Source organism: Sturnus vulgaris, chromosome 2 (assembly GCF_052056855.1).
Source record: "Sturnus vulgaris isolate bStuVul1 chromosome 2, bStuVul1.hap1, whole genome shotgun sequence".
Taxonomy (NCBI): Eukaryota; Metazoa; Chordata; class Aves; order Passeriformes; family Sturnidae; genus Sturnus; species Sturnus vulgaris.
The window spans coordinates 30,855,098-30,865,120 of NC_142244.1; positions in this window are offsets into that span (position 1 = coordinate 30,855,098).

Consider the following 10,023-nt stretch of genomic DNA (forward strand, 5'->3'; position numbering starts at 1 on the left):
CAAGTGAAATTATCTTCCCTCTCCATCCCCTGGGCAGACACGACCACGCAGCAGCGAGCCCGGCAGCATGTGCGGTGCTTCCCCCGCCGCAAGGCCTCGCTCCCTGCCCCGTGCTCGGCCCCGGCGCGCCCCTGTCGCAGTGGGCACGGAGTGGCCCCGGGTCAAGGAGCGGCGTGTGGCATACTCGGAGGAGGAGTCCGAGGGCCGCTATGCCGCCTTTCAGGCTCCCGCCGAACAGTATTTTGAGGCAGGCAGTGGGCAGCAGCCAGCTCCTATCCGCAGGGGCCGAGCCGCAGAGACATCTCCGCAGCAGGGAAGAGCGGAGCCCCTCGGCCAGCCGGACCTAGGGCAGGCAGCCCCGGCAGCACTTCCCGAGGTTGCCCGGCGTGGGCGCAGCAACCGGGAGGTTCCGTGTGAAACCAGCACGAAAAGCTCAGCTGCGACGAGCTCCGGCTTAGGGAAAGACAGTGCCGGCAGCAGGCTCCGGCTCTCGCCTGTCACGGCCGGCCAGCGGGTGAGGTGAGAGAGCCAAATTCAGAGGGGACAGCAGCTCGCCCACGGGGAAAGGCAAAGAAGCAAATTGAGAGCGGGATCTGACAGTTCAGCACAGATCAGGGCTTCATCTCCTCGGAAATGAGCAGTCAGCGAGGGAGAGAGACTCGCTGCAGGGCAGAGGGGTTTTCAGCCGCCTGCATCCAGCCGTTCTCTCGTGCGTGGGTGGCAGGAGGCTAAATAGGTACTCCTGGCTTTGGGCTGCAGTCAGGCGGGGCCAGCATGACGAGAGCGGCCGCACAGCAACCAGATAAAGCCAGCCTGTGCCACACTGGAGCCGTGCTCGGGGAATAGGAGTTCTGCCTTTGGAAAACAAAAACACAATAGCAATTAAGCGCTCATCTGAGTGTGACTGCTTGCTTGGCAGAGACTGACCGGAACCCGAAGGCTTTCCCCTTGCCAGCACACACATTCGCCCCCGTTTTTCTTCTTCTTCACCATCTGTACGAGAGGCGTCCCATCCAGAAAAGCTCTCCAATTATCGGGACAAAACTCAGGTTGTGTATGCCCCTCATATCGCCCGGATAATGGGGGCGCAGTGGGGACAAGTATGGCCTCTTCTAAAATAGCAAGGCCGAGCAATAGCATCTGAGTCAAAAGTGCCTCCGTAGCAATCCTGACTGGAAGTTGTCTTCCTTACAGATGTTTTGTGGCATATTGGTCTATTTGTTAAGATTCCCCTGTGCCTTGGTAATACTGCCCTGCCGTATTTTACTCACTCTGCGTTGATGTGGTTTCTCCTCTTGCCATTCAGGATTATAAAAATCTCTCCCTCTCACTTCCTCTTTTTCCTGTAGTCGGGTTTCAGAGAAATGTTGGTTAAACCTCATCTGCTGCTTTCTTTCTCTTGTGATGGCAAATTCGGCGTCATCTTTGGACTTGCCCAATGCAAACATTGCATTAAGAAGTATTTCAAGGCATTTTATTGTTGCTCTCGAGTGCTTTGATGTGGTCTATAGGCACTGATTGTTGATGTCTCCCTGCGACTCCTCATTTCTATCGCTTCTTCCTCCTCCCTCCGCATTTCTTCCCTTTTAAAAATAAAGGGTTTGAACGCTTGGCAGATTTCACCACCTCACCTTCGAGTCACTTCGGTGCCATTTCCCAGGGGAGGGCCACTTCTAGCAGTATGGGGCAGTCTCCTGCCCTGGAGACCACAGATTTCCCTGCCCACAGGCTGCAGTGGGGGCGGCCCTGTGCCTGGCAGCCAGGTCTCCTGTCCCCCACGGGCCCTTCGCCCTTCCGCTAGCGTGTGTTGCTCTCTCCGCACCCCTCCCCGAAGCGGAGGAGGCAGCGAGCAGCCCTCACCACTCAGGGGAGCGGGGACTGCGGCAGCAACGGAGCCTCCACTGCCGGGGCAGCCCGGGCGGTGACACGCCAGCCCCGGGAGCCACCCTGCGGGACGTGTCTCACCCGCTGCCTGGGCCCTCTCGCCAGCGACCAGCGGCTGGAGCCGTCTCGCCCCTTGGCAGCAGCGGGATCAGAGCCAGTTTTCTCTTGCCAGTGGCTCGCGTGGGTCCAGGTGGCCTTTACAACGAAATCCTGCTCGCCTGCGGCTGCTGCGAAGCTGTTTCCACCCGCGCGGAGGAAGAAGGGCGCAGCCTCCGCGCAATGCGACCGGGGAGCCGCCAGGCAGAAGCAGAGCTCGGGTCGAGCTCCCTCCAGGGTGGGCACCCGGGGAGCTCTGCAAACATCCCCACTGGGTATGACGGGTTCCCAAGAGAGCCACTTCACACTTTGCGTGGTCTGTCGGGTCAGCAGCCTGATCCGTGTCGGTATCCTTGGAATGGAAAATCCAGGCAGCAGTGGCAGTGATTGCCCAGTAAGACAATCACCAGCAGTCAACGCTGCTGATTCAACACGGGCCTGTGTTTTCAGTGGGAGAGTAATGGGGTCAGCGTCTCTTGGGTACACCATACAAACACACTCCCCTTACTCTTCCTCCCTTTTGATTTTCCTTAGCAAAATAAACTGCTGACCTTCGCACGGGTGGGTGTCTCCAGGGAGTCAAGCCATTAGGCAGGTGGCCGTGGCTCGGTCAGGGAGGGGGAGGCCCGAGGGAGGCAGCAGTCAGCCTGCTGCTTCCGTCCGGCCGATCTTAGCGCTGTGCCTGCCATCACCATGGGCCCAGCGGCGGCCGTGACCCTATGTCAGCTATGCCAGTCCAGGCTTCTCCGGGCAAGGAGGGAGCAGACAAGAGCGAGCCGCCTCTGTGGGCCCAGGAAACGGGTCGGGATGGCTTTGGTAACTCCAGCTTATGCATCGTATCCCTGAGTTGGGAGCATTGCAACAGACACGAGGCTCCTGGCTTAATATGGGGCAACTAATTTTGGAGGAAAGCTCAAAGAGGGTTGGCTAGGCACCAGTGAAAGCAGAGGGCTCTCATACGTCGGAGAGGCAGATACTGATCTCTTCTCTGTAGTGACCAGTGACATGACCCGAGATAATAGCCTGAAGCTGTGCCAGGGTATATTTAGGTTGGATATATGGAAAAAGTTCTTCGCCCAGAGAGTGGCTGGAACAGGAACGGTCTACCCAGGGAAATGGTCACAGCACCAAGCCTGACAGTGTTCAAGATGCGTTTGGACAACATTGTCAGGCACATGGTGTGATTCATGGGGCGCCGTGTGCAGGGCCAGGAATTGGACTTCGATGATCCTTGCCGGTCCCTTCCAACTCAGTATATTATATGGTTCTATGATCTCTTTCCTGTTCTGACGAAATTGGGTCGCGACCGTTTGCCAAGCCGTGTCCTGGCCCTTGCCAGGGCTCCAGCCGAGATTTTTAATAGCTCCTGGGCTCCTTGCAACCCAACGGGTGTGCGCCTCTCTCCGTGGCATCGCGCCCCTCCTCCAACCCCGGGCAAAAGGGAGGGAGGGTCCCAGGGCAAAAGGGAGGGAGGGAGGGTCCCACCGCATGCTCGGTCAGCCCCCTGTGCACTGGCAGCCTTCTCCCTTGTGAACTAGCCGGAATGTAAGATAAGCCCGGAGCAGATGTTCCGGCGAGCGGGCTCGTCCGGAGAAAAAGCCCCGTCCTTCCCCGCCGCCTCATTCCTGCGCTCTCGGCGCTCGCTCGCTCCCGCCTCCCGGGCCTCCCCGCGCGGCCCGATGACCTCATCCCCGGCATGTTTGCCATTACGCTTTGAGTTACCCAACCGTATTTTTTTCAAAAATTAAAAAATATAAATTGCTGCTTTGTGAGATCAAAGTAACGATTTCTGGTGCATCTGGAAACTGGAGAAAAAAACTGGAGCAGCAACAGTTGCACAACTTCAAAGTGTTTTTTAACAATGATTTTTCTTCTTCCTCTCATCCCCAGTCTTTCAAGCATCAGATAAAGACAATGCGCTCCATGGCTGTTTTCCAAAGAAATAACCTGCCTAAAGTGAGGCACAAAACCTCAAGTAGACAGGAAACACCTTACACGGTTTTCTTTCGATCAAATAGAAATAGTGGGAGACTCGTCTTTCTGCAAGCCCAGATCCCGTCACTTCTAAACGGCGTCTGCGAACTGTGTTATAACGTGTAGGTAAACGAGTTTCAGGCGCGGGCTGCCACTAAGTCTTTATTCTTTTATAGAGGTTTCTAACAACCCAGCACATGTCCCTTATAACAGCAGCCGAGTGTAACCCAATAACTTTCAGAGAAGGAGCAGAGGGCAGCGGCGAGGGAAGATTTCACCAGCAGACACCTTCGGGCTGATAGGGAATGTAGTGGAGAGAAGCAGGTACTGGAAGCGGCAGAGAAATTATGATTCCGTTCATTAGTAGGATATGCCTGCCCCCGTACCCCAGTGATCGTGCATCCCAAGAAGGCAGCAGAGCGGGTGGGAAAACTGCTCTCTCCTCAAGCCCCGCTCTCCGGGGACTCCGGGGTCACTCCTTTGGGCTCGGTGGCCCTCAGTGCCATCTCTTTCCAAAAGGAAAGCACCAAGATATTTCTCTTCTCCACCCAGCGTCCCTCAAGCCCCTCGGTCCTATGCGTGGGGATGGTGCCTGCAGCGAAATGCTGAGGCCGTAAAGGGCAAGCCCGCAGAGGCGGAGGCTCTAATGGCCTCGACCCTGTGCTCCTGACCCGGTGCCTCCCCCACACTTGTCCCTTTTGCCCCCTTAACTACTTCTGTGCCTTTGAACTTGGAGCAGAGAAGAAACCCCCTTTGGCAGGGCGGTTTCCTGAGAAAGGGAAAATCCGACCTCTACTCTTGCGTGGCAGGAGATGTATCTGGAGCCCCGAGAACAGAACCTTCACCAAGTTTTTAAAGTTAGTGGGCAAGCGTTAGGAAGCAAAGAGGGAGAAGGAATCACCCAAAGAGCCGCGAAAGAGAAGCTGCTGCTCGGAAAAGCAAGAGAAGCCAGGCATCTCCCGTCCACCAGCTAAAAAGGCCGAGCTGGGTCAGCAGAAGCCAAAAAACCGAGCATGGCCGGGAAAGGGCTCTGGGCCTTTAGCTGCAGGTCTGCAGGCGATCGTTCCCCTCTCATGCCTGCTACACCCGCGGTCGAACTGAACGAATCTCAGCTCCGTTTCGTGGCCGCTGCCTCGCCCGCCGCCTCCCCTGCCCGGGGGAGCCCGGCGAAGGCCCGGCCGACAGATGTGACACCTCGGGGCCACACCTTCCCCCTCCGCCCTGATACCGGGCATTGCGGTCCGCCTGTGTAGTGTGGGCTTTACTGACCAGTTTTTATTGTAGCTGCATCTTCTCTGGTTTTCGCATCGGGTTTTTACTCCCTCTTTTGAATTTTAAACTCACGGCTCGGGCGGACGCCGTCTAGCCGGTGTTATGCGATTAATTCTCTTTGCGTCTGCAAAGATTTGCCGGCTCCCCATTCCCTCTTTAGGTTTCACGACTGATCCCCTGCGAATTGGTTTCCAGGTCTGCACGGCGCGGCTTAAAAGCGACCCTTCAAAGGCCGCCTTTTTGTTTTAACGTCGGCATTGGAAAACAAACTTAGCAAACACTTCCCTCTCCCCGAGAGACCGCCACGGCGCACAAGCCCCAAAACCTCGCTGGAGGAAAGACACCTCAGCGGCATCACACGAAGCGTGAAAATCTGGTGTGTCATCAGCTCTTGGGAGCTTTACAACACCGTCCCTTACGCTTTGCGGCCGAAAACCCGTGGGGAACTGCAAGAGCTCGACCCCTCCAGTTTTCGGGCACTCCCTAGAATCATCATTGTAATGAGCTACAAAACAAACTTTTCGGGGTCGGGATCTCGGCAGCTGCAGTTTCCCTCCTACACTGTTTCCCTGCTAAACGCCGAGAGGCTCATCCTTTCGGAGAGCACCTTTTCGTCAGCGTATCGCCATATTCCAAAACATGTGTGTCTAGAAACAGAACTGGGTTGGAGGCATTAACTCTTCTGGTCCTCTAACCCTAATCCCAGATTTAGAAATTACTCATCTCCTGTTTGCAATGGCAGATACATCACAAAAGAGCGGGAAACCTCAGGGGGGAAAAACGATTTCAGAAATCAGTTCATGTTTATTTCCGGAGGAAAAGATCCCAAAACAACAACAAACCAACCCACAGTAAACCGGTAACCTATTTCAAATATGCCTAAGAGATCAATGTTATCTCTTTTCATGTAATCGGGGTTGACACCTCGTTTACACACAGGCGCAGCTCGAAAGCTTTTTATGGATATGTTCGTGTATACAAATACAAATAAACTTCCTTGAGAGAAACCCTTTGAATTTTGAGTACTGTGATTGGGTTTTGGTTTGGGAGCCCTAGGTGCTCAGGAGGGTGATGAGACTTTCCTTGTTTAATTACTCAAATAAGAACGAATTCGGGGGAGAAGGAAGGTTGAAGGCAAATTCACCCCAAACAAACTGGACAGGACTGGACACATACTTGACAATCCGACCGGGGTTGCCTCTCCCAGAAAGGTCAACCCCAAAGGAAGATAGACGGACAGGCTGTCAGGCAGGGACACGAACAGATTTTGCAAGTTAGAAAAGGAGCTTGAGTTCAGCCTGGAAAGGGGTGGCACAGTTCTGAGAGTGGAGTTCACTCGGATTTATTTGTTTGGATGGAAGTATACATCGCGTTTACAGGCATTGTTTTGATCGAAACAAAACTGCACCTACACTTCTCTGTCAAGTTCAGAGGAAGAAGTAGAACGCAGAGTAAACTGTTCTTCCTCAGCTGAAGATAAAGATCACACTCCAGACTAGACGGCCTGGCAGCTGAGACACAGCAGAAAGCGGGGTCACAACCAGGGGCTCATACTCACCCCCTCTGCTTTGCCAGCGGGTCCTGTGGACACCAGAGACAACACTTCTAGATGCCTTCAAACAGAAAGCAGGCACGGACACGGCAGCCCAGCGCTTCCGCACACACACTGAGGACGCTCCCACACACACACACACACACACAGCGACACACGCGGCGTGAGAGGCAGGAGAGTCCCTGGATGCAGCCTCCAAGCTGCGACAAGTTTCAGGAGAGGCGCGGGGAGTCCAGGCAGCTCCGCTGCTTTCCTGGGACCGGGAAAGCGGGGAGGGCTGCAGGGACCCGGCAGCTCCAGTTTGTGTTGGTCGCGGGGTTCCCAAAAACGCCTCCCCAGGCAGGGAGTCGCCGGGTCCACCAGGGCTCCGAGGAGACCGTACCTGGGGGTGGCTGCGGGCAGGCTGCCAGACAATTTCCCCCCTTCGCTTGCCCTCTGCTTTCACCCCTGCAGGGTACGCGCTGCACACCAGACCCACGCCCACAGCACTCCCGGCTCTGCACGCATCCTCCCGTGTAAGAGGCTCTACTCGTACCTTCCTTCTATCTTTTTTTCCCCTTTATATATAGATATTCCCCCCACCACACGTGATCTTCACTCTTATTCTTGATCCGTTTGCTATGACAACTGATCAATCCGTGTTTAGCCTATTTTCAGCAGTAAAAATATCCAAGGCATTTTCAGCTCTGTCTTAAGGATATACTCATTTTTTCGGAATCAGCTTTAAAGTACATCTGCCTAGACTTAGCTTAATCTCTCTGCCCAAACACATCTCCCAAACTATCTTGTACCGTTACCGTTTAGAATGTGCAAGGAGTCAAATATGTGTAAATATGCCTTTCCCGGCTGCAAGCTGCCCAGCTCACAGGAATTGGGGGGTTGGAAAAAACTAAACCATATGTGTACAACGCCACATTCTGCATTTCACTATAAGATAAAGAGCTTTGCCGCATCGATTCAATGGAAGTCATTAAAAAGAAAGCCAATGAAAATATGTGATATCTGCATTTGCGAGGCAAATGCATGTTTAGAAAATTTATTTGGGATGCAACAACCCCAGGTGAGAGTTTGCGACGCACTAGGAGAATCGGTGGTGTATGAGCCTCAGTCGACCGGAATAAAAGAGGTTGAAAAGATACTCGGCGGGACTGATCCCTGGGACCTCGGGAGAAGATGGGAGCTTAGACTCCCCGCTCGGGTTGAGCACCATGGGGACAAGGAGAGAGACCCGCTGCCCCGAGACGCAGGAGTGATGCGCTACCCGCCCTCGGCACTGCCCCGGGGTCCAGCACACGGAGTCTCCGACGAAAACGGGAGAGATCGGAGGGACTCGCCAGGCTTTGCCGAGACAGGAATGAAAATGAGCAGTGGGATTTGACTGAGGCAGCCGACGCTGCACTCTTCACGGAATGGTGTCGGACGCTCAAGGATTCATTTCTCGAAACGTACCAACTCACTCACTAATTGTTTCTATTTTCTTTCCCCTCCTAACTTGGTTTTCGTTATATGGAAATTGCTGCAATTTTCACCGTGGAGATGTTTGGAAAGAGCGAGCCCTGCAGCTCGCCGCTGTTGTTTTCCCCGCTTGCCTCACGCTCTTTGTCTCCGGGGCACTTCCACGTGAACCTGGAGTTTTGCCTCTAGCTAATCCCAAAGTGCTCAAACTGTGGGCAATAATACATGATGGAGTGCTCGGGAACTCACAGATTTATTCCCTGCCTCAGCAAAACACGCTCGCTTTGCCCCTAACAGGATGAAGGCAATCATTGCCTTGCTTTAAGCCCTCCCCGAAAGTCCGTGGATGGGAACAGAGGCGTGTAATTCTGCCCACCCACGGGCTTGGAGCCCAAGGAGGACAGCAGATGCGAGGGGCTCCGGACTCGCCCCTCTCGTCCATCACCTCTCTTGCCTCGCCGGGGTTTGGAGACTTGCAGAGGCGAGGCGATGCAGGGCCAACGCGAGTTTTAACACCGCCCTGCAAGTCTGAGAGAGGCTCAAGGCTGGGGTACCCGGCCAGGATCAGACGTGGCTTTCCAAACCCCACGTCTCCGCTTTTATTTCGGAGGTAGCCCCAGCAGAGGTAGCGGGGAACGAATAAAGGAAAGAAAGGGGAAAAGGTCATGTATTGGAGCTCGTACTGCAACAAAACGGCGGGCAGACGGTTTTATCTGCCAGTGCGTTCATTCTGTTCTCTCTCCAGCTAGCAGCATCAGGTGTATTTTGCCCTGTCCTTCCCATTGCCGACTCTCGAAAACAAAATAATGACTTTTCCCGGGTATCGTTAGCACGCTTCTCCCTCTTTCCCCACGTTACGGAGGTGACGGCTCGGGCCAGCCTTCGGCTCGTCTCATATTTTCCGCGTTAAGGGAAGAGGGGAGTGCTTAGTAAATAACCCCCGATAAGCAGATCTGATCGCCCCTGCACAATCCCCTCACGTATTCTTTTAAACCACTCAGCCACTGAAATCATCCCCAGTTTACGGGTCGCCTAAGAGAAAGTGCTGGGGAATTATCGTCGGGAAAGTGACAGACCGAGTCAGCCTCTTTTTCCCTGCAGGGCTTCACTACCCCGAAAGTGGAGCAGAGACTGTCCCTGTTTCTGCTCTAAAATATGTTTGAGGCAAAGAGCCCTTCGGGATGCGAAAATGTCAGGATAGCCTTCAGCGCTGGGGCTGCATTCCGTGCAGTAAGCAAGCACCGTTCCAGAGGGAGGGGGAGAGAAAGAGAGAGCCTAAGGAGCTCAGAAAAGCCCTTGACGGGCCTCCTGCTCGCTTTTAACCTTTGGGAGGATGCGGTGAGTGCCCAGAGTCTTACGAGGGGACACAGACCAGCCCCTGTGCAGAGCCGTGCAGTGTCGCGGCACAGGGCTCATGCGATAGTGCCGCACTCACCCCGCAATACGGGCTGAGCCGGGCTCCCGTGCCGGGAGGACTCGTTTGAAAGTGTCCTTGAACCCGCGGAAATCGGAGTCCGCTCCCTCGTCCCGGTCAGGGCAACTGGACACAGGCAAAAGCAGATCTCGGCCCCATGCCATGAGGAAGCAGGGCGCTGTGCCGGGTCGGGAAGCGCAAGACACGGGGTTGGGATGGGATGGGGAGCACAGGACACCGGGCCGGGCCGGGATGGGGAGCACAGGACACCGGGCCAGGATGGGATGGGGAGCACAGGACACCGGGCCGGGCCGGGATGGGGAGCACAGGACACCGGGCCGGGATGGGATGGGGAGCACAGGACACCGGGCCGGGA